General features: G+C 32.0%; 1 protein-coding gene and 1 long non-coding RNA gene across 11 annotated transcripts in view; one reads left to right on the top strand and one right to left on the bottom strand.

Annotated features, from left to right (window-relative positions):
* Positions 1 to 26,091, top strand: part of LOC145252590 (cysteine and glycine-rich protein 1-like) — a 390,115-nt gene that overhangs the window by 137,697 nt on the left and 226,327 nt on the right. The window contains exon 1 of one of the 10 annotated variants that reach the window (XM_080112267.1): positions 11,082 to 11,265. The exons of the other annotated variants lie outside the window; for them this stretch is intronic. The gene's annotated coding sequence lies outside the window, so the exon portion shown is untranslated. Of the gene's footprint in view, positions 1 to 11,081; positions 11,266 to 26,091 lie in introns of those variants that run through there. 10 annotated transcript variants of the gene reach the window in all.
* Positions 2,258 to 26,091, bottom strand: part of LOC145252593 (uncharacterized) — a 41,978-nt gene continuing 18,144 nt past the window's right edge. Inside the window, exon 2 of the long non-coding RNA XR_013863624.1 lies at positions 2,258 to 4,838. This is a non-coding gene — a long non-coding RNA (uncharacterized LOC145252593). The remainder of the gene's footprint in view (positions 4,839 to 26,091) is intronic.

The raw sequence follows: 26,091 nt of genomic DNA on the forward strand, positions 1-26,091 counted from the left end.
ATTAATTTTCTCACAAACTGATTTTATTTTATTTATTTTTTATTTTTTTTTTTTGTCATTTCGGCTTTTTTTATTATTTTTTATTTATTTATTTTTTTTTAATTGTTCCAGACGAAGCATGAAGTCATTTGATGTAAGGATCTTAAAAAAAAAAAAAAAAAAAAAAACCTTTTTAATATATATTTAAAAAAAAAGCCAATAAGTGTTAAATGAAAAGATTCCAATCCAGAAAACAGCAATTCTTCCCCCTTTGTCAGAACCATTGCTCATGAAATCGAACTAAAGGACAAAATAAGAGAAACAAGAATTATTAGGCTGCTGAAAGTAAACCCAAGATTTACTTTCTATCCTCATTTTAGAAATTTTCCAAAGTTTTAGAGGCAAACGTTTATCAAGGCATCATCATCACCAGCATGTGCAGTTTAACATGCATTTTACACACTAGCTAACGTTAGACAGCTTTAAGCAATTGACTTCCAAACTAATCTATCTCTACCCAGGTCTTTATTTATCCCTCTTTCTTTCAGGTCCATTTTTATCATTTCCTCCCATGTTTTCCTTGGCCTTCTGTGAACAGGATCTTCTACCTTAACTTTGTTACATTTATTGACCACAGACTCTCGTCCACCCTTTCAATATGACCATGTTGCCAAAGTTTCCTGTTCTGTACACATCTTCCTACACTGTCTAGATTTAATCTTCCTCTGAAGTCATCAGAACTAATTCTTCCTTTAACACTCACATTGCACATCCATCATATCATTCTCGTACCGTTTCTGTCCATGCAACGCATTTCCTCAACCCTTACTGGCCAGGTTTCACTTCTATACATTGACATTGTATACAAGTGTCCAATAGACTCTTTTAGTTGACAGTGGTAATGCTCTGCTGGTTAGTAATGGCATCTACTTTTAATTCTTGCAATCACACTAGCACCTGTTCCACCTCATGATCGAACGGTATCATAAAAATAATGAAACATTTTGAAAATACTGATTTAAAAAAAATAAAAGCTGAAATTAGGTTCGGAAAATTCATCGTCTTTTAAACATGTTTACATTTTGAAAGGCTCTCTTCTGTCGGTTTATAAGTCATGCGAGGTGGTTACCATGGTGAAGTAGGTGATGGTGCGGACTGACGTACTGCATATGAATCCAGTGTGCATAGTCATCCAGTTGGTTCAATAGTATCACTATCATTCATGGAGGTTGGCAATGGAATCACCATTGTCTCCGGTACTCTCAAAATTCTGACCTTGACTCTTAGAATTCCACAGTATTTGACGCAGACTCAGTCCTCAGATATTTAATAATAATCAATATTCAATAATAATAAGTCTGGTTACAAAATCGGACTCCAACTTCTAGCGTTCTAGCGTCTGACTCCTTCCTAAACCTTTTACTCTGCAACCCTGAAAAAAAACAAAAAAACAAGAACACTCTATGCTATGTTACAAGTTACTTATTACTATATGGTGCTACCAGATCAGGCTGTCTGAAGATACCAGCTTCCTGACTTAAATGCATTAATTTACCAAATATTGACGTCGTTGTTCTTTTCCTTTCCCTTTTCCAAAACTCAATCATGTTGTACAGAGCCAAAACCAACAAATTTTCCTCTATAAAACATTCAAACTAAACACCATGAATAGATGATTAAAGATATAAAAGCTGGAAGCATAAAAACTGGATTCGGTATTAAATAACCCGAAAAGGGTTGATATGCCGTAAAACAAAACCATCAAACCAACCATACTTATTAGCACGGCTGTGCAATATTTGTATGTTTCTATCTTTCATTATTTAACAGCTATAATACATATGTAACTATTTTTTGCATTCTTAACTGCAAGATGCACTTGTCATTTATTCCTACTTATAATTTATTTGTAGATATTTCCTATTATTATTATTATTATTATTATTGTTGTTATTATTATTATTGTTATTATTATTATTATTGTTTATTATCAGGATCTGAATATTATCGGTAATTTCAGAAATTCAATAATTCAAAGAAGTCAACAGTAAACCTATTATTTATTTATTTGTTTTAACCAGTTTTGATCAAATATAATACAGAACCTGTACACCTTGTCATGCCTCCAAATAAGAGGTCCACATATCTAAACTTATCAAATCACATTGCAAAATTCAGGTTGGAATTTCATAGACTTGCACAAGCTTATCAATTACTTTTGTGGGATTAATTCACAGTCCAACTAAAATTACTCTGCTTTAGCACCTATTGTGAATGCTTTTCTTTTTTTCTTTTTTTTTTTTTTTTAAATTAATAAATCGCCATTTATCAAGTCTAAAAGCCACTCAAGGATAAGGGTTAATGAGATAGAGGGATTGTTATTTGATTGATGAAGAATATTATAAAATTAAAAATGACGAATGGAATCAACAAAATTTTATTTATTGAAAAATATTTGTTGATATTGAGTTTGAAGATTACCATGTTATAGTCTGCAGTGTAGCAGTCCTTTGGTAATGTGTTCTACAGTTTAGAGATTTATAGAAAGAAACTCAATCATGTTGTACAGAGCCAAAACCAATTCATACCATCTAAAAAAATTCCAACAAAAACCTAACAGCCAGCCATGGTTCTCCCCAGAATGTGCTGCTGCTACCGCGCACAGAAATCATTTTTTCCATAGCTAACAACGTAATAGATGCACTGAGACTAAAGCTGCTTTCAGGACTGCCAGCAACCACTGTAAAAGAGTAATAAAAAATGCAAGAGAGCTATATGCCCAGTCTGTTAAATCCAAGGTAGCTGATCAGCGGCTTGGTTCCCACCAATTTTGGCAAATAACAAATAGGATCCTGAACAGAAGTGTGCGTTCTATCCCAACCATTATCAATGGACCAGAGGTCATCTCGTCAGCATCAGACAAGGCCAAACTATTTGTAAAGAACTTTGCAGCTAATTCTACCCTATGCGACGAAGGCCATCAACTCCCCATATTTCCTCCTATAACACAGAACACGCTAGCTTCTGGGTTTGACCTTTACTCCTGATCTGAAATTGAACACGTACATCAAGTCTGTTGCCAGGGTCGCTGGGAAGATGGTGGGATCCTTCTACCGCTCCAGAAGATATCTCACTACTGATGCAATTCTCTATCTATATAAAAGCCAAGTGCGTCCAAGGATGGAATACTGCTGCCATATCTGGGCAGGAGCTGCTAAAAACAGCCTATCCTGCCTTGACAGAGTACAAAATAGACTTCGTGGCTTAGTGGGGGATGCCCTTTTCTCTACCTTGCAACCTCTCTCTCACAGAAGAGACGTTGCGAGCCTGTCCTTGTTTTATCGTTATTTCCATGGCAGGTGCTCGTCTGAATTCCAATCTCTGGTTCCCCCCTCGCCAATCTTTCACGAAAAACACCCGTCTAGCCGAATCCACTGTGAAAAATTTCCCCCACTCTTTATCTGTGCCTAAATCAAAACGTGGATTCCATGAACAAAGCTTCTTTCTTAGAACTGTGTGCCTGTGGAACTCTGTTCCGTTTGCCTGCTTCCCACCTGGCTATAACTTGGATGTCTTCAAGTCCAACGTTAACAAATTCCTAATGAACCGCCCCCTTAAGTAAACACTTCATCAAATCTCCACACTAACATAATGTACTTGCAATAACCCTTATCCCTGAGTGGCTTCCGGGCCTTGATAAGTGGTGACCAATGTGTAAAAAAAAAAAAAACTCTCTTCATAGAAATTCCGTTTAAATATTATAAAAAGGAAAGTTTTTTTGCAGTTGTGGGAAGATGAGTTCTTGTGAGTGTCTTACAGAGATTGGTTCTCAGTTGAGCACTTATAGAAGTAATAATGGAGTAGAAAAAGACTAGCAACATCTCTTCTGGGATGAATGTAGAGGAAAGTAGAGATTATCCTCCACTAGATTGTAAAGTCAAATTTTGTACTGATTCTGGATACAGTTTCTGCAGTTCACACCAGAAAGTGAGTTTCCACTTAAATCACTAGCCTCTTATGCGAATTTTACATTTTAGTCGAAATTTTTTTTTTTTTTTTTTTTTTTTTTTTTTTCAAGAAAGGAAAAGTTAATTTCTGTTAAATCACTAGAGCCTTATCTCCTTATTTTTTGCCACGATTTGACTGGATTTTATTTCTCCATGATCAGGTAGAAGTCTTAAGAGAACAGTAATCCAAGTAATACCTACTATGAATCCTCATCTAAAAAAAAATTCAGAAACTTTTTTTTTTTTTTTTTTTTTTTCAAATTTCTATAATCTTCAAAATTTTTAAAAATTTACTTTGTGTTGATGCCAGGTGCAAAGTAGACTCCATGATATTGTTGTCCCCTCTTTAATCAAAATGATAATGTACATATTCAAGCAGATTGGGTAATTTATTTCAGAATATATATTTATGTTGGTCTATTTCCAAAATCTCTAAAAGTTCCTTAACAAATAAAGGGAAAGCAACTATGAGGTTTTATATATAGATATGTTTTTCTTCTTTCCTCAAAGAATTCTTATATTCTGATAGATGCAATGCAATTTACCATTTAATCAGGTCTTGCTGCCAGTTCGTTTCTTAAAATCCTCTTCTCCTTATGTCTTCAAGCAGATTTTGGATTAGTTGATTTGTGGATTTCAAATGATCAGCCGGAAAATCTAGTGATTTGTAGATTCTGCCTTAAAAGAAAGAATTGAATGAACGTGGGTTATTCTTTGTGCAGATTTTCTTAAAGTAATCCTTGTTCTGTTGCATTATGTTTTTTGTTTTGTTTAAGCCATCTATGTATTAAAGTCTTTTTATCCTTCTTGCTGTGTTAGTTCGTATGAAAATCGTATGATTTGATTGGTTAACTGAAAAAAAAAATGAGTTAACATTTTTATTACAATGACTTTATTACATTTAGTAGTTAGTATTTTTTTATATATTTTTTTTTTTAATTTTTTTTTTTTTTTTTTTGACATTCATTAATTAAAACAAAGATTGGGATAACCGTGCACAGTGGATTATGTCATAAAATGATGACCTCATCTATCAAGCCAAAGAGAAAGGAGCAAAGAGATCCTTAATGACATTTTACCGAGACAATATATATCTACCTCTACTATTGTATAAAAAGAACTTTGTGATTTCATTCCTTATGAACTCTGAAACGGCTGGGTCGATTTATTTTTTTTTAATTTCACATGAAGGTTCTTGATCTGTGTGGGAGTGTTCTTACATAGGTTTGGTATCAGAATGTGTCCGATAAATATTGAAAATCGATAATTGCAAAAAATATTAAAAAAGAAAGTCTGATTTAAACTAAAGTTAACACTTTTATACAACCTAACATCACAAGTGTATTTGAGAAGTTTTATCACTGCACACGCAGGAAGGCACAGTCTATAAAATCAACTATAGGTCTTTTTGTTTCTAAGACTAGTGCATTCGATATAAATGTTTCTTTTTAGAGCAGAATGGAATCATGATACTTGACTTATGCATTTTAAACTTTAAATGCATTATTTTACAGATAATTCTTATAAAATTAACAGTAAGTTCTCTACAGTGCTATGTAGACTGCAATGTTATTGTGTACTAACTTACTGCCGGTACATTACATAGGCTAACTAGTGTGGGCAATTTATTGGTTTGACTTTAAAAAAAATAAGTGATTTGACTAATTTCGATGATGAAAGTATGGAGGTAGGAACATTTGTTGATACTCATTCAATTCTGGACAACTCCCTGCTAGTTTGTGTGTGTGTGTGTGTGTGTGTGTGTGTGTGTGTATAATATATATATATATATATATGGTTTAAGCACTATAAAAGTGGTGGACAAATATATTTTTTTTAAAATAGACATTTGGCGAGGTAATTTGCGGGCACTGATCCTGTAGGTCGATCAGTAGAACTGCTGACTATCAACGCGATGGTTCTGGGTTCAATCCTCGGCTTGCGAGAGATGTTAGTCTAGCGGCACTGATGAGTTGTGATACAGCAAAACAGGACTGTATGTCGATGACTATATATATATATATATATATATATATATATATATATATATATAAATTTTTTTTTTTTTTTTTTTTTCTTTCTTTCAAATAAAAATTTTACATGTTCACTACACTGGACATGTCAATGTTTCGGACAGTTGGTGAGAGTAGTCAATGTCTTTTTCAGGTGATTACATCTTTAAAGACTGAATTTTTTAAAAGCGTGTACTTTTTTTTAATCACTACTTTGTTACAAGTTACAATATGCTTTGTTTGGGGTGAAAGAGTTAAAAAAAAAAAAAAAAAAAAAAAAAAACGTTGAACTCCCTTTAGTATAATGATATATACTGGTAGGATTACTTGTTTTGCCTGTGTGGAAGAATAACATAAGAGTTCAGAATACCGGAATGCAAGTTCTGAGTTTTAGTAGAATTCTGATTTTTTTCTTCTTGAAAGATCGGATTTCCACTTGGATAAGTGGAAATCCAATCCTTTCATATATGCAGGTTCTCAGCTTTTTGACCAAAGTCCATCTGTTTTTTTTTTTTTTTTTTTTTTTTTGAGGGGGGGGGGGGTAAGTTTTTTAGTAATAAAAAAAAATTTTTTTAACGTAAATTGTTAATTTTGCCAGTTCAATCTACCCTATTATTTTTGTTTATAGAATGAATTTATTTCTTTCCTAAATGCACTTGAAGAAATAGTCATTTCATAACTTATGGCACCTAATATTTCCAATATGTCACCCACTAAGTACTGACCAGTTTCAATGTTGCTTGAACAAAATATTACAGATCATGTAAAAAGCTCTTTCCATGACCTCGTGTTAACAAATCTTATGAGTCAGGCAGACCAGTATAATACATTTTTACTGTTTTCTATCAAATAATTTTCCTTTTTTCGTTTTCTTTTTTTTCTTTTATTTCCTTTTTTCTTTTTTTTTCTGTTAGATTTTTATTTGTCAATTGAACAGCTGATACAAACTGAAAGGTCATAGAAAAAGGAAATAGGTTTTGTCTTGAAAAATGTGCCTTCATAGAAAAGGAAATTTAGTTAACTATATTTCCTTTTCCTGTACTTTCTCTTGTTTTCTGTTTAGAACTGGCATATCTGTCTATCATATATATAATGTATGTATGTATGTAAGGTACCTTAAATAAGTTCCCAGACTTTTTTGTATGGGCACTGTTATTGATAGTACACACATGAAACTCTAGTCCCCTTCGAAGTAATCTCCTCCGGCTGCAATGCACTTGTTATTCTGTTCCAACAAATTCTGGAAGACCCCTTGGAAGTCCTCTTGTGTGAACATATCAATGACCCTCGTCACAACCTGTTTCAGCTCCTCAATTGTCTCATAACGACAGCCTCTAAGGTTTGCCTTGAGCTTAGAGAATAATCAAGTCACAGGGAGTAAGGTCTGGACTATAGGGAGGGTAAGGAACTGTCTTGATGTCCGTGACGTCTTTGTTGTTACGACCACCGCCGCCAAACCGGAAGTGACATAGGTTTAAATTAAGGCTAGATAATTGAAAAGAGGGGATGACTTTTGAAAATATCATGAAAGAAATCGACCCCTTCCTGTAGAAAAGTGCCCAGTTGAGGGTAAAGAAATTAATGTTTTTAGCCAATTTTTCAATATTTGTCATCTGAAGGGTCGAGCTTCAAAACGATTCTGATCTTGTGAAAATCCGTCGCTTTTGTCGAACGTTTTAGGCAGATATGCAATCATACATAAATACATTTATATGTTGGTAGCTCAAATTTTCGACCCAAATCGATTAAAAAGCTTGCCCTATCTTTGAATATCCTTTATGTAAAATTTCAAATGTTTAGACGAGAAATTGTCTGAGTAATTTGGTAGAGATCGCAGAGGTCAAACTTTTTTTAACTTTGACCCCTTATACTGTCCCCAGGATGCGTTTGTTTAGAAACATGCGATCCTTAAACAGTTAGCATTAAACGCGTACTAGCAATCAAAACTCTGAAGACAGGAAATCCCATAAACGGGTTTATTGAAGGTAGATACGGTAAAAAACTGAAAGCAAAAAAAAAAAAAAAAAAAAAAAAAAAAAAAATTGTTCAGAATACAAAGAGAAAAAGTCCAAGAACGAAAAGTTATAAAAGGGCTGAATGGAATAATATAAAAAAATAACATTAAGGTATTAAAATGTCTTTAAGAAGGGGATAATACAATGTTTCTTACCGGAGATGGCTTAAAACGGTGAAGGATAATGGGAGATAAAAAAAAACGAGCCATGCGGCTAGAAAGGCAGCTAGAATTAGGGCACAAAAACACTGGTCAATCTGCCGGTGTCGAGTCAGGGGAAACTCTATAAGAAAAATGTCCGGCCAAGGGAGATAACTGTTTAAGGGACAAAACTGAGAGACATAATACCCCTATTATAACCCCTTAACATTTATTGTTTTGGGCTCAAATCACGTTAAGTTAGATCCATGTCCAAGGAACCGATATCTAAAATTTCAAGTGTTTGGACTCAAAATTGGCGGAGGAGTAGAGTTCTCAAAGGTCAAATCGTTGAACTTTGAGCCCTTAACAGCCAAATTTCTCGCTGAAAACGGATTACAAAGATTTTCCCAAATCTCCATACCTTGCATATCCAATTTCGAGTCTGTAGACTGAAAATTGACAGTTATTGTGTCGGGAAATGTACACACACACACACACACACACACACACACACACACACACTTTCACTTATATATATATTAGTGTTGGGACGATCGATTAATTAATCGGGGAATCAGAAAAATAGGAAGATTTGGGGTATCGGAAAAATTGATGCCTATTTTCCGATGCCAGAACGATTCTTTTAATTGTCTTTTTTTTATTAGATTTTGTTTAAATCAAAATCTTTCATTGCTGGTGATAATGATAAAGTAATAAATCTTTATTGATTTTAAAATACCAATAAAGCTAAAATTGATAGATCATCCTCCACAAGTGTATTTTGACGTTTAGGAAAATATCTGCATATTTGACGTGTTTTTATGAAAATCAGGGGAAATAACAATCTTATAGTTAAATAATTAGAAATTTATAAAGAATTGGAATTGGTAATTCAGCTCGGAATCGGGAAAAATATTGGAATCGTCCCATCACTTATATATATAAATTTCTCCAAAACTTTTGGCCTTGCTGTTATGGTTTCAAATGATCTGAAATAACAGCAAGGGGAGACTTGATTCCAAATATGCCTCATATGTTATATCTCCCCTCTTTTGGAAATAGAGTACCATTATAGATATTTCCAGTGTCAAATAATTCTTATACACTGTGAAATTTACTTTATGTATGAAAACCAAAGAAGAGAGATATAACACATGAGAAATATTTGGAATCGAGTCTCCCCTTGCTGTTATTTCAGATCATTTGAATCAATAGCAAACATTTGCTGAGGTTTACATAATATTAAAATTTTATGTATTAGTGGCCTCGCAAGACCACAAGGGAAACAACTGAAGCTGGCTTACAGGACACTATATACAAATGTAGGCAAATTTGGGCATTTTTATTTTTTTTTTTTTTTTACAGTGATCACCACTTATCAAGGCCCGGAAGCCACTCAGGGATAAGGGTTATTGCAAGTACATTACGTTAGTGTGGAGATTTGATGAAGTGTTTACTTAAGGAGGCGGTTCATTAGGAATTTGTTAACATTGAACTTGAAGACATCCAAGTTGTAGTCCGGTGGGAAGCAGGCAGACGGAACAGTTCCACAGGCGTGCAGTTCTAAGAAAGAAGCTCTGTTCACGGAATCCACGTTTTGATCTAGGCACAGATATAGAGTGGGGGCATATTTTATTTGTTTGAAAATATAGGTTCTTTTTTTTACCAATTGTCATAAAATTTTAATCATAGAATAGCATTATAATCTTTAGAAAGCCTGCAAATTTCCATGTAGTTTCGTCATATAGAACATTTCAATATGGCTATTAGTACTAGTAGAGTTATATTCATATATAAATATAACACCTTCTGTGGCAATTTTATGAGTTCCAAATCTCAGCGACTATTGATCAGAATTTATTAGGTTGGTACAAAAATAATGTCGGTTTTTGACATGAAGATGAATGTCCAAAACCGACATTATTTTTGCACCAACCTAATATCAAAAGAAGGCTTATTGAAAAGGTATTAACTTGAATTATGTAGTGGGCCATGTGACATTTGCCCTTAAGGTTGCACATTAAAGGGATCATTCACCATCCAGAGCCTATTTTTGTCACATTTTTACGGCCATAAAATGTTCCAATCATAGTCATTTGTTTTCCTAGTTTTGCATATGAATTACAAAATATCTGATATTTCCACCAAACCCCTGGCTTTGATGGAGGGGAGACTAAAACTTGCTTCTATGGTTTCGAATGATCTGAAACAACAGCAAGGGGAGACTTGATTCCAAATATTTCTCATATGTTATATATCTCCTCTTTGGTTTTCATAGATAAAGTAAATTTCACAGTGTACAAGGATTAGTTGGTACTGGAGATATTCGTAATCGTACCCTATTTCCTAAAGAGGTGGGATATAACATATGAGAAATATTTGGAAATGTTTCCTTTTTCTGTTATTTCAGATCATTTGAAACCATAGCAGTAAGTTTTAGTCTCCCCTATAGGACATGGGTTATGGGGAAATATATATATATATATATATCGACTCAATGGTTATAGGCTTTAATCCATGGCTAGAGAAATGTGCTAGTCTAGCCGCACTGATGAATTGTGATACGAAACAGTACTGTACGTGGATGATATATAATCTTTGTTTTATTGTCTCTACGACATCAGTGTGGCTAGACGTAGCCATATTTAAAACCTGAAGATAGTGTTTTTGCATTCATGTTTACTTATTTCATTGTTTGTTGCTGGTTTTAATTTAACTAATAGACTTTTCATTCTCTCTCTCTCTCTCTCTCTCTCTCTCTCTCTCTCTCTCTCTCTCTCTCTCTCTGTTCCGTTCTATTACATCACCACCTTTTTTACTCTCTCTCTCTCTCTCTCTCTCCTTCTCCCTCTCCCTCTCTCTCCCTCTCCCTGCCTGCCTGCCTCCGTAATTCAGCTGACTGACCAGTTTTGTTATAGGTTTCATAGAAACATTGAACTACCAGCTGTAAAAACCATTCATACTCTAACTACACTGTCCTTATCATACAATAGTAGTATTTTTTTTTTTTTTTTTTTTCTGAATGAAAGTATCATTGAGGTCTTGGTTGCTCTTTATTAGAAAATCACTCGTGTAAGTAGAGGCAGTTGATTGTCAGAAGCTGTTGTATGAGGTATAGTTTCTCTTTCTTTTTGGTTTTGCTTTGAACATTATAAGGCTGTCGTTTTTGTACGTTTATGTATTATGCTTGATAAATGTTAAGTATGGATAATTATTATTACCGACATAAATTATTTTATGGGAAATAGTTGGACATTTAATCAAAAACAATTTATTATGCTTCACGTATGTCTTTGTGACCTATTTGCGTTAAACAAATTAAATATTTAATAGAAGTTTTTTAAAGTTCACGTAAATACAGATTCTTAGCAAAGCAACCATTTTATTTATGGTGTTGACTAAACAAAGATGCTTGTTTTGCTTGGAATTGGTATTTACGTGAAAGACATAAATTCTATTAAATATTTAATTTGTTGAACGCAAATAGATCACAAATCAGTAGATAAAGCAAAATAGTTTTTGACTAATTTCTCAAGGATTTTTCTTTTCAAAATAATTTATTTTCGTGATAATAATGGTGTGTCCAATGTTTGAACATTGTTAATTCACATGCTCGTCATGGTAGTAACCTAATAGCGTAACGGTTAGAAGCGCAGACTGTCGTCTAGGCAGTCTAGTTTCAAACCTGGCTTGAGGTAGTTGCTTGTCTAGCCACATTGATAAGCTGTGATACAGCGAGGCAGTAATGTATGTAGATGACTAATAATAATATATATATATATATATCTCATACCCCCTCCATAAAAATAAAAAAATAGTGCTTTGCCAATGTTCACGTTTGCTTATTATCTGGATATATTACTAAAATATTCATATAAAATCATAGAAATACGTTAGTAATTTAATTTCAATTTTTTATTATATAGATTATCATTTCGGATGACCTAAAGAAAAAATACTTCACTCTTTTTAATAGAGTGAATGATTTCTTTCCAAATTAATTTCAGGCGATGGAGTGAATTTGAGGTGTGTGTCTGACTTGCTTTTTTTGCTTTAACCTCCCACTTGAAATCGTTTCATCCACGAACCAAATAAAAATAACGTTTTACTCACAAACTTACATAACTAGATGGATGTGCATATATACAAGTTTTTTTTATTTTATTTTAAGGATGATAGCAGGGTTACCCTGTGTTTCCCACGACGGGAATAAGGAGAAAACATTAACTGAAAATTATTATCTTTTGGATTAATTTAAAGAGAAATAATTTTAAGAGTTGATTACATTTGAAAGTTTTTACTTTTTCTGTTTTAGTTTTCATTTTTTTTTTTTTTTTCTATTTAGCAATTCTTTTCATTTTTTTAATTTCATTCTATCATTTTTAATTTCATTCTATCATTTTTAATTTCATTCTATCATTTTTAATTTCATTCTATCATTTTTAATTTCATTCTATCATTTTTAATTTCATTCTATCATTTTTAATTTCATTCTATCGTTTTTAATTTCATTCTATCGTTTTTTGATTTCATTCTATCGTTTTTTGATTTCATTCTATCGTTTTTTGATTTCATTCTATCGTTTTTGATTTCATTCTATCGTTTTTAATTTCATTCTATCGTTTTTAATTTCATTCTATCGTTTTTGATTTCATTCTATCGTTTTTAATTTCATTCTATCGTTTTTAATTTCATTCTATCGTTTTTAATTTCATTCTATCGTTTTTGATTTCATTCTGTCGTTTTTTGATTTCATTCTATCGTTTTTTGATTTCATTCTATCGTTTTTTGATTTCATTCTATCGTTTTTTGATTTCATTCTATCGTTTTTTGATTTCATTCTATCGTTTTTTGATTTCATTCTATCGTTTTTTGATTTCATTCTATCGTTTTTTAATTTCATTCTATCGTTTTTTGATTTCATTCTATCGTTTTTTGATTTCATTCTATCGTTTTTTAATTTCATTCTATCGTTTTTTAATTTCATTCTATCGTTTTTTGATTTCATTCTATCGTTTTTTGATTTCATTCTATCGTTTTTTGATCTCATTCTATCGTTTTTTGATCTCATTCTATCGTTTTTTGATTTCATTCTATCGTTTTTTGATTTCATTCTATCGTTTTTTGATTTCATTCTATCGTTTTTTGATTTCATTCTATCGTTTTTTGATTTCATTCTATCGTTTTTTGATTTCATTCTATCGTTTTTTGATTTCATTCTATCGTTTTTTGATTTCATTCTATCGTTTTTTAATTTCATTCTATCGTTTTTTAATTTCATTCTATCGTTTTTTAATTTCATTCTATCGTTTTTTAATTTCATTCTATCGTTTTTTAATTTCATTCTATCGTTTTTTAATTTCATTCTATCGTTTTTTTATTTCATTCTATCGTTTTTTTATTTCATTCTATCGTTTTTTATATTTCTTATCTTTTTTTTTACTTTTTTTTTTTTAAAACTTTTTTCCATTTATTTTCTTTCTGTCTTTTATTCTTTTTCTTATTATATAATATAATAATAAGATATACTTTTTACCAAAACATGAATTGAATAAGCCTATTTCGTATTAAAAATAATTTTCTAATCCTTATATTGTCAGCTATTTCCTCTGACAAAATGCAAGATGTTTTCAACAATATAATTTCCTTGTTAAGCCATATCTAATCCTGTTTCTTCCTATTATCCTTTTGTCAAGTTCATTTTCATCTAACGTTTATTTTCTAAATAAATAATAAAATTCGTGCAATTTACTTACATTTTTTATTTGCATTTTTAAATGAAATATTTTTATTTAACATTTTTTATTATTTGCATATTTCCAACTGTTCTACTCATTTTTGTAGTTATGTTCGTATTGTTTCGGCCATTGTTTTCTTCCATCTTCTGAAAACCTTTTATTTAATTCCATTACAATAGATTTCATTAATTTTTTTATCTCATTTTAAATATCTTGTATTGGTTAAATTTTCATAATTCTGTTGAAAATTTGCCGACACCTATGATTTAAAAAAAAAAAAAAAAAAAAAAAAAAAAAATTCCAAATTTTGATGCTGATTCTTAGAATTTTCGAAATTCTGGTGCTGATTCTTAGGATTCCCCAAATTCGACTCCTTGGATTCTTTAAATTTTGACCTCGGCTCCTTGAATTCTCGAAATTTCAGTGGTTTCCTCAGTTTTGCTAAATCGCAGGACCGTTTCTATTGGATCTACTAAATTTGGAAGCCGTTTGAATTTGTTAAATTTTGATGCTGTCTTTTTGAATAACTTAAGTTTTGATATTGACTCTTCAGATTCCTAAGGTTTTGGTGCTGATTCCTCAGATTTTACAGCTAGAATGCCTATTCATTGGGTTTGCCAAACTTTGGGTGCCAACTCTTCTGGTTCCCCAAGCTTGGATGCCGCCTCCTTGGGTTTCCCAGGCTTGGATGCCGCCTCCTTGGGTTGCCCAGGCTTGGATGCCGACCCCTTTCAGATTCTTCCACATTGGGTGTTATGTCCCTGAATTTCCCAAATTTCGATACTGATAATCAGGACTCTCCAAATTTCAATTCCTTCTTTGACTCCTTATTTTAAGGTCTTCTAATATTCAAACTATTGATTCTTCAGATATTAATATGTTCGATTTGACTTCTAGCAATCACTCTTTCCAAAACCTCTACATCTCTGCTAATGAGTCACGTCTCCTTATCAAGGCCAAAAGCCACTTGGGGTTAAATGTTTATAAGATGGCTCTATCAGCATTTGAATGATAATGGTGAGAGAATTGAAAATATTTATATACCAAAGTAACAACTGATCCAGAAATCAGCAATTCTTTCCCCTTTGTCAGAAATATGGCTCATGAAATATGAGGACTTGGAGACAAAATAAGAAAAATCGAGTGTTAAAAGACTGCTGAAAGTAAACCTATAGTTCATTTTGTACTCTCCATGATTGAAAAGGCTTCGTGTTTCATGTCATTTGAATACAAACGATGATATTGTCATCAATATTATTTCATATGTTGTCATTTGAATACAAACGATGATATTGTCATCAATAATATTATTTCATATGTTGTCATTTGAATACAAACGATGATATTGTCATCAATATTATTTCATATGTTGTCGTTTGAATACAAACAATGATATTGTCATCAATATTATTTCATATGTTGTCATTTGAATACAAACGATGATATTGTCATCAATAATATTTCATATGTTGTCATTTGAATACAAACGATGATATTGTCATCAATAATATTTCATATGTTGTCATTTGAATACAAACGATGATATTGTCATCAATAATATTTCATATGTTGTCATTTGAATACAAACGATGATATTGTCATCAATATTATTTCATATGTTGTCATTTGAATACAAACGATGATATTGTCATCAATATTATTTCATATGTTGTCATTTGAATACAAACGATGATATTGTCATCAATATTATTTCATATGTTGTCATTTGAATACAAACGATGATATTGTCATCAATATTATTTCATATGTTGTCATTTGAATACAAACGATGATATTGTCATCAATATTATTTCATATGTTGTCATTTGAATACAAACGATGATATTGTCATCAATATTATTTCATATGTTGTCATTTGAATACAAACGATGATATTGTCATCAATATTATTTCATATGTTGTCGTTTGAATACAAACGATGATATTGTCATCAATATTATTTCATATGTTGTCATTTGAATACAAACGATGATATTGTCATCAATAATATTTCATATGTTGTCGTTTGAATACAAACGATGATATTGTTATCAATATTTCATATGTTGTCATTTGAACACAAACGATGATATTGTCATCAATATTATTTCATGTTGTCATTTGAATACAAACGATGATATTGTCATCAATATTTCATATGTTGTCATTTGAATACAAACGATGATATTGTCATCAATATTATTTCATATGTTGTCATTTGAATACAAACGATGATATTGTCATCAATAATATTTCATATGTTGTCATTTGAATACAAACGATGATATTGTCATCAATAATATTTCATATGTTGTCGTTTGAATACAAACGATGATATTGTCATCAATATTATTTCATATGTTGTCGTTTGAATACAAACGATGATATTGTCATCAATATTATTTCATATGTTGTCATTTGAATACAAACGATGATATTGTCATCAATAATATTTCATATGTTGTCATTTGAACACAAACGATGATATTGTCATCAATATTATTTCATGTTGTCATTTGAATACAAACGATGATATTGTCATCAATAATATTTCATATGTTGTCATTTGAACACAAACGATGATATTGTCATCAATATTATTTCATGTTGTCATTTGAATACAAACGATGATATTGTCATCAATAATATTTCATATGTTGTCGTTTGAATACAAACGATGATATTGTCATCAATATTATTTCATACGTTGTCAGATAGATTGGAAATGCCTCATATTCAGATAAGTTAGAATTTTCAAACAATTAAACCAGTACATTTTTTTCTTCTGTATTTAAAGAAACCCTCAAAATCTAACATGGAATTTAAAAAATTTAGAAGTTCGACTCCGATAGTATTTAAGTTGAGAAATCAAACTTTTTTTCTGACTAATTTTCATTTATTGTTATTGATGTACCATGTTATTAGTAATGTAACACACTCCATTGCAATCTATTTAGAAAATAGCTTTGCCTCGACCAGAAGGACTGAGAAAATAATACGTTTTTGGATAATTATCGAAAAATCGGAAGCAATAACTCTTATTTTGATTGAAAAGTATATGATAAGAGTTGTCTATTTTACAACTACAATTCTATGAATGTGCAAAGAAATAAAAATTCACCACACTGTATCCCGGACAACACTAGATACGCCCCACTACTGAAAAATGATTCAATCATGTAAAATGAAAGTTAACATCTCACATGATTTAGTGACTGCACACAGTTTTGATCTTGCGTCTATTTTTTTTTTTTTTTTTTTTTTTTACTCTGGTGAGTTGCATGGTGATATCGATGCCGGTAGGTCTAAACCAATTAAATCGCAGGTTATGTAATAATTGGACACTCATACGTCATTCTTGGCAGAAGAATGAATACAGGTTTTTGGTCAGATTAAAACTCGTATACATTTTTCGATGTGGGGGTGGGGCTATTTTGTTTTTATTTTATTTTTTGCTCTTTTTGGCTTTTGTTTTTTGTTTTTTTTTTGCTCTTTCATTTTTGTCTTAAATTTTTGCATTTTTTGTTTGTTTTTTCTCTTGTTTTTGCTTCTTAATTTTGACTTTTTGTTTATTTTTGTCTTTTTTTAATTGTTTTTATTTTTGTTTTTGGTTTGATGCGTTATTGTTTCTGTTAAGTGATCCTTTATAATATTAAGCAATATTTTAACGAATCTCCAATTATTTACTGTGATTTGCTTGGTTTAAATCTATCTGCGTCAATGTCATATCGATGAAACCCTGTTTGAGGGGAGCACCCTGTGTGTTTGGATCAACTCATTCAGTAGGTGCAGAGGTTGTTAGCATCAGCTATAGTATTTCTTGGTCCTCTCAGAATTTATCCACATTGCGTCTAATATAATTTACTGACCTGGAACTAACCAAAATGCCCAAAATACTGTTATGGCTTCTTTTAGATTTTCTTTATATCTATCTTTGTATAAAGTTAGACATGTGTATCTTTGTATATGTACAGGATAAACTTGTAAACTAATTAGCCGATCATTATGAATTTTGGAACACATCTGCTAATAGTGGGAAATATGGGTTAGTAGTAAAAAATGGTGATTGCTGTGTGTGAAAATTCAAGTACTTGTAAATTTTGTGGAATTTTAACAACGGGTGTTATTAATAAATATTCCTCAAATTTCAATTTCTGTAGATTCTTTGCAAGTGTTTTAGGGGGTATAATATGGGCACAACATCCTATTTGAAAATTAAAATATTTCAGAGTTGCATTAAATCTGATTCATAGTTACTAGACACTAATTAAACAAGATTCCTTGAATTACAATTTCTGAAACCTTTGATGCTTTTATAGCTCCCTTAGCTATCGATTTCTATCATTCTATTTTGATTCAACCAAACCTTTCTTTCTTTTTCTCTCTCTCTCTCTCTCTCTTTCTCTCTCTCTCTCTTTCTCCCTCTCTCTCTTTCTCCCTCTCTCTCTTTCTCCCTCTCTCTCTTTCTCCCTCTCTCCCCCTCTCTCCCCCTCTCTCTCTCCCCCTCTCTCCCCCCCTCTCTCTCTCCCCCTCTCTCTCTCTCTCCCTACCTCTCTCCCCCCCTTCTCTCTTTCTCCCCCCTTCTCTCTTTCTCCCCCCCCTTCTCTCTTTCTCCCCCCCTTCTCTCTTTCTCCCCCCCTCTCTCTCTTTCTCCCCCCCCCTCTCTCTCTTTCTCCCCCCCCTCTCTCTCTTTCTCCCCCCTCTCTCTCTTTCTCCCCCCCTCTCTCTCTTTCTCCCCCCCTCTCTCTCTTTCTCCCCCCCTCTCTCTCTTTCTCCCCCCCCTCTCTCTCTTTCTCCCCCCCCTCTCTCTCTTTCTCCCCTCTCTCTCTCTTTCTCCCCTCTCTCTCTCTTTCTCCCCTCTCTCTCTCTTTCTCCCCCCCTCTCTCTCTCTCTTTCTCCCCCCCTCTCTCTCTTTCTCCCCCCCTCTCTCTCTTTCTCCCCCCTCTCTCTCTCTTTCTCCCCCCTCTCTCTCTCTTTCTCCCCCCTCTCTCTTTCTCTCCCCTTTCTCCCCCCCTTTCTCTCTCCCCCCCTCTCTCACGTCACCAAATTTACATACATGTATCTGTGCAAACTACAAACACATATGTAAATAAGATGGTCAGAGTATAAGTTTTTTTATTTCTGTATTAGAAAAATAATAATACTCTAATATAGAACTAAGACTTATTTTTCGTTATATAAGAAGAGTCTCTTAACAGATAAGTCAGTTTATTTTGCAAATTAAATAAAAAAGAATAAATAGTGGAAGGTAACCCAACAGTTTTGACCATTATGACGTCATCTTCAGACATAGAAATTGTATTTTTTCTTTTCGGTATCATTAGAAAAGTAAAGTCTATATGATGATCAACAGTGATTTTAATTTCAAATGTTCTAATCCAGAAGTTTGCGAATGATTTGCATGATAATTTTTCTGATTAAAACATTTGGAAAAAAGAGATCACTATTGAACATCAGATTAATTTTACTTTTCTAGTGATACCATAACACCAACCTATCTCTATGCTTGAAGATATATCGTCGAAATGTGGTTGATTTTTAAATAAATATTTATTTTAAAAAAATTCAACGTTGCATTGGTTTAACTTTCAAATTCACACAATGCTTACATTGAGGAAAAAAAAATCTCTAAAATAATCTCCTAGAGCCCTAACCCAAGCCATAATCCCTAATCCTAACGTTCAAAGAAGAGACTGACATTTCAGCCAAATTGTTCAACAAGAAGTCGGTTCTGGTTCAGTATTTTACTCCTTGTAGATATTAAAAAAAAAATAGGACCAGGTGTTTTACCAGATATGTCACAATTTATGAATTTCGAATGAAATCAAAATAGGAATATTATTAGTAGTTGTAACCTCTATCTCACAGAAGAGATGTTACGAGTTTGTCTCTGGTGTATCGTTATTTTCATGGAAAGTGTTCGACTGAGCTTCAATCTATGGTCCCCCCCTCGCCTAACTTTCACAAGAAACACTCATCTAGCTGTAAACACTATCAATAATTCCCCCCACTCTTTATCTGTGCCTAAACCTAAACGTAGATTCCATGAACAAAGCTTCTTTCTTAGAACTGCACGCCTGTGGAATTGTCTTCCGTTTTCCTGCTTTCCGGCTGACTACAATATGGTTGTGTTCAAGTCTAACGTAAATAAGTTCTTTATGAGCCGTTCCATATAAGTTATCAAATTTACCGAATTTTCATTACTAATGATTACTATATTGTCCAATTTCTACTGTACACTCTTTAACCCTTATTCTTGAGTGGCCTCTTGGCCTTGATAATGTGGTGCTGCCTGTGTAAAAAAAAAAAAAAAAAAAAAACCAGCGGGTCACGGGTTGTCCTGTTTGGTTATATGTTTTTATTTTTCATGTCCTAGATTTTTATTTATTTTTTTCTCAGAAAAGTAACTTATGTTTTCCCTAAAATTTATGATCTTCATCTACTGCATATTTTTATTCCACACTCTCTAATACCGCATTCTTTGCAGTTGTACATAATTTGTTACTTCAATCGATCTCAGTAGAATTATGTTTGAAGTCGTGTTTTATCAATTGCCTTTTCTCCTATATTTTTTTCTGTTTATTGAAAATTCGATGATCGTATTTTAAGTATTGTCAAATGGTTATTATGACCAGACGATCCTTCTTGCTTATTGGAAATCAAAAATAAGTTATAAAAAATCGATTTTTCAATAAAAATAAGTTAAACGTCTTACAAAATATTGAAATCTAAATCCCATGAATCATTTCAAGTTTATTTTTTATGATCTGAAATCCTGGATTACTTTAATGTCTTTGCATTTTTCCTTTTACCCTGTAGGACAGTATTTTGAATCGTCCAAATAATTAATAGAATACCCCATCAGGACGAATATAAACAATAAATATAGCACTAGTTTAACTTTTAAGTTTTTCTTTTTTGGGTGATATATGGTAGTGTTTGGTGTCTCCACCCTCCCCCAAATAATAACGTTTATGAAAAGAAATAAAATGTACATACGTTACTCACCCTGTTATCTAAATTACATATTCCATGATTGATAAGGATAAGTTCAGTAGTTTTGAATTTTATCAGGCACACATATTATTGACACCCATTAATCCTTTTTAAAAACCTTAATATAACCCAAAATTTGATGTAGAACAATTTTTTTCTGTATTAAATTTTTTGTATCTCACTTATTTAAAAAAATTGGGAGTAGGTGTGAGTTTGATGTACTTCTAAAATAAGTTTACAAAAAAAATACCTAGAGTATATACTCCAAAATTATGAGTGGTTCATTAGTTTAGGAGATTACTTTGTACATCCAGATCCTACTCATTTGCATCTTTGTCATTACTGTTTTTTTTTTTTTTTTTTTTTTTTTTTTTTTTTTTTTAATGATAAAAGGTGCACAATTAAATCGTCTTTGTTAGTCATATAAGGCAAATATTAGCCTGTTTTTAAATAAATCAAATTTGCATTAAAATTTTTTAATATTTAATCCTGATCGATACTTTATTTTTGATTAGTCATAAAAAGATTAGGATGGATTTTACCTGCACACTTGGAAGTCCTAATGCTGTCACCCATAACACTTGGACAAATTCAATAACTGACACATGTTATATTCACCGTCGACTTTCAAGGAAAAATGTCTTATTAGACCTATAGTTGAAACTATGAAAATGATATACAAAAGTTGGAAAATTTTCTATAAAAATATATAAATACCTTGAGAACTTTAAATATTAACTAACTCAAAACATTTCGTCCACAGCTACATGGGGTTATATCTTTATAAACATATTCGGAGTTTAAACTATGGGTAGAATAAGATTTTCATTTTTTATATATACTAGCAGTCGCGTGGCATTGCCCAGTCGTAAAATATGCTTGAAAATGATATTTTGATTAATGCAGATTTCATATTTATTATATTAGACCCAATATATAGTAATGATTTAAAAAGTTAAAAAAAAAAAAAAAAAACTTGTGCGCCACCACCGAGAATCCAAACCAAAGCGTTTAGCTTACAATTTATTTTTTCTTTTGACGTTAATGCCTCAGCTATGGAAACATGTTTGCTGCAAGGCTAAAATTTAAAGCATGAACCAATAGCTATTACGTTATGCATGCATAGTCATAATGCTGTCGTTCGACCTTCACCTTCCATTGTTTTAATTTTCACTTTTGAACTGATTTTCTCCAGCTAAAACACAAATATAAAGTTTTGCATGTGCTCGAATACCCTATATATTAAGTTTCATGTCTGTAGACCAAAAACTGACTGGAGTTTGGTAGGCAAAAAACACGTATACGCACACACACACACACGAGATTTGTGTTTACTATAAACTTTTTACGCAAATATTACGCAAGTATAAATCATGTAGAATATATACACGGATATAATTACACATAATAGTTAAAGGTGATCATCCAATGAGAAAACCAAAAAAACTAATAGCGAATTAATTAAAATGAATGTTTAAAAAAATATATATAAATTAGCTAGATCTTTTGCAAATGAATGCAATTCCACAACCCATATATAACAAAGTTCTATTTTCGTTTTAAATAAATAGAGGAAAGGGTTTTTAATATGAATATCAGTACATACAAAAAACAAAACATAGGAGTAAAGATACATATCGGCGTTTATTTTATGTAAATGGATGTGAAAGTTGGGACGTTTTCTCGTATGTTAAGATCAAAACGGGCAATTTTTTTTTTTACAAAGGAGTCGACACTTATCCATGCGCGGAGGCCACTTGAGGATAAGGGTTAATGAGTGTACAGTAGTCAATGGAACAATATCACAGTAACTGTTAGTAGTGTAAATTGGATTACTTAAGGAGACGGCTCATCAAGAATTTGTTTACATTGGACTTGAAGACACTCAGATTGTAGTCAGCTGGAAAGAGTTCCACAGGCGTGCAGTTCTAAGAAAGTTTAATTTTATATAATGGATGCACACTTTTATTTATATACTGCTGCGATATTCTTAAAGTCAATTTGCACATGGGTTTTGAAAAAGACTATTTAATTATTTGTTTGGTACAATGATTGTTTCGATTTTAATATAACAAATATTTAGTACTAGCACGAGTGCCCAGCGTTGCCCGGGTGTGTTGAGCAACAAAAAAAAAAAAAGTGGTGGTAGGAAGGCAGGCTCGAACCCGTACCGCGAAGGAGGAAAAGAATATGGGGGGAAAAAGTGACGTCTTTGCTGTTACGACCACCGCCAAACCGGAAGTGACGTAGGTTTAAATTAAGGCTAGACAATCGAAAAGAGGGGATGACTTTCGAAAATATTGCCGAAAAAAGCAACCCCTCCCTATAGAAAAGTGCCCAGCTGAGGGTGAAGAAATTAATGTTTTTTTGCCAATTTTTCGGTATTTGTCGTCTGAAGAGTCGTGCTTCAAAACGATACTAATCTTGTGAAAATCCGTCGCCTGTCGAAAGTTTTAGGCAGACATGCAAACATGCATACATTTATATATTGGTAGCTCAAATTTTCGATCCAAACCGATTAAAAACCTTGCCCTATCTCTGAATACCCTTTATGTAAAATTTCAAATGTTTAGACCAGAAATTTTCCGAGTAATTTGGTAGAGACCGCAGACGTCATTTATTTATTTTTTTTTTTTTTAATATACTTTGCCCCCCATTATAACCCCCTAACATTTATTGTTTTGGGCTCAAATCAAGTTAAGTTAAATCCATGTCACTGGAACCTATATCTAAAATTTTAAGTGTTTATACTCAAAATTGTCGGAGTTTGGTAAACTTTGATCCCTTAATAGCCAAATTTCTGACCGAAAACGGGTTAGAGTTTCCCAAATCTCAGTACCCTGTATATCAAATTTTGAGTCTGCAGACTGAAAATTGAGTTATTGTGTAGGGAAATGTACACACACACTTTCACGTTTATAGAGTTTGTCTCTGATGTATCGTTATTTTCATGGAAAGTGTTCAACTGAGCTTCAATCTATGGTCCCCCCTCGCCAAACTTTCACAAGAAACACTCGTCTAGCTGTAAACACTATCAATAATTTCCCCCACTCTTTATCTGTGCCTAAACCTAAACATAGATTCCATGAACAAAGCTTCTTTCTTAGAACTGCACGCCTGTGGAATTGTCTTCCGTTTTCCTGCTTTCCGGCTGACTACAATATGGTTGTGTTCAAGTCTAAGGTAAATAAGTTCTTGATGAGCCGTTCCATATAAGTTATTAAATTTACCAAATTTTCATTACTAATGATTACTATATTGACCAACTTCTACTGTACACTCTTTAACCCTTATCCTCGAGTGGCCTCTGGGCCTTGATAATGTGGTGATGCCTTTGTAAAAAAAAAAAAAAAAAAAAAAAAAAAAAGATAAATTTGTGTTCAACTACTTCGTTGCTTAGACGTACTTGCTTGATTTCCTACAAGTTGATTCATAAAGTGACAATGAAAAAAAAAATCATTTCTTGTTTTTCTCCGTTTCTTTACGTCACGTTATCGAAATTACCATGTTAATGTTTATCTATGTGAATAAATGAGAAAGATTTTGTCTCGCGTTTACAGCAAAGTTATGATAAAGAAAATATTTATTTGAAAATTAATATTTCAAGTATTTCAAGTAATGAATTTTGCAAAGGAATATTAAGCTGATCAGGTTTTCTGATTTTTGGTGAATATTTCTTAATGAGGGTATTTATTTTTTTCATGGGTTAAAGGCACGTTACTTTTATTTACTAGAAATTCGATATATTAACTAATACATGTGCCAGCGCGAACAATAATTGAACATACCATTTTTGCTGTATCTACAAGAGAATTTGTGTCGTCAATTGCAAGCAGTCGCCGTTAACGACCGACAACGAGGAAAAGAAAAAAATGTCTCGTTGACTGAGGAAAGTCTGATTACGACTGAAATATTTGAATTTATTTGTCAATTTTTGAAAAAAAAAAGATCTTTGTCTTTTTAAATGTCGTTAGTGTTTTTATACTTCCGGTGTATTTAAAATGTAAAAATATTGATCTATTACATGTGCCAGCATGAACTACAATTGATTAGACATTAATACGATCTCTGTTTTCAAGTCGTATCTAGTAATGAATCTTCAGCCCCGAAATTGATTTTTTTAAATGTCTTTATTACTTTAATATTGCCCGACCCTAGTATTTTGTGCTTCTACATCAAATAATACCAAAGGGGTTTACATACAAACCGACAAGTCCAATGAAACTCTTTCTGTTGTTAGTATGAAAATTATTCATGCTGTTTTTGTAGTTTAGTCTACATGTTTTTTTTTTTAGTCTACATGTTTTTTTTTTAGTCTACATGTTTTTTTGTTTTTTTTAGTCTACATGTTTTTTTAGTCTACATGTTTTTTTTAGTCTACATGGTTTTTTTAGTCTACATGTTTTTTTTAGTCTACATGTTTTTTTAGTCTACATGTTTTTTTAGTCTACATGTTTTTTTTAGTCTACATGTTTTTTTGTTTTGTTTTAGTCTACATGTTTTTTTGTTTTGTTTTAGTCTACATGTTTTTTTGTTTTGTTTTAGTCTACATGTTTTTTTGTTTTGTTTTAGTCTACATGTTTTTTTGTTTTGTTTTAGTCTACATGTTTTTTTGTTTTGTTTTAGTCTACATGTTTTTTTGTTTTGTTTTAGTCTACATGTTTTTTTGTTTTTGTAGTTTAGTCTACATGTTTTTTTGTTTTTGTAGTTTAGTCTACATGTTTTTTTGTTTTTGTAGTTTAGTCTACATGTTTTTTTGTTTTTGTAGTTTAGTCTACATGTTTTTTTGTTTTTGTAGTTTAGTCTACATGTTTTTTTTGGTTTTTTTTCTTATCTAATCAGTTTTTGTATAACCATGTGTACCTCTTTGAAAGTTTGAATGAAATTTTGTGCTTTCGTGTGGGCGTCATACAATTTCGAATCCTCTATGCGAAAGCAAAAAAAGTTTGAATTGTCAAGAACGCTTGTTTATTTTAGTTTCCGTATTTTATCGTTTTGCCACTGTGTTTATAAATGTTTCTCAAAACTTTTTATTTTTTATTAGTATATCTTTACAAAGTTTATTTTAAGCAATCGTTTTGAATCTTAATAGTATTTATTTTATTTTTTCTTCTTGCAAAATGTGTTAGACTTCCTCCTCTTTCCCGTATTTATCTGGCCTGAACCTTGAATGACACTTCCTGTGATATATCTACAGACATCCT

This window comes from Euprymna scolopes, chromosome 29, assembly GCF_053919585.1.
Source record: "Euprymna scolopes isolate OS-2025 chromosome 29, ASM5391958v1, whole genome shotgun sequence".
Taxonomy (NCBI): Eukaryota; Metazoa; Mollusca; class Cephalopoda; order Sepiida; family Sepiolidae; genus Euprymna; species Euprymna scolopes.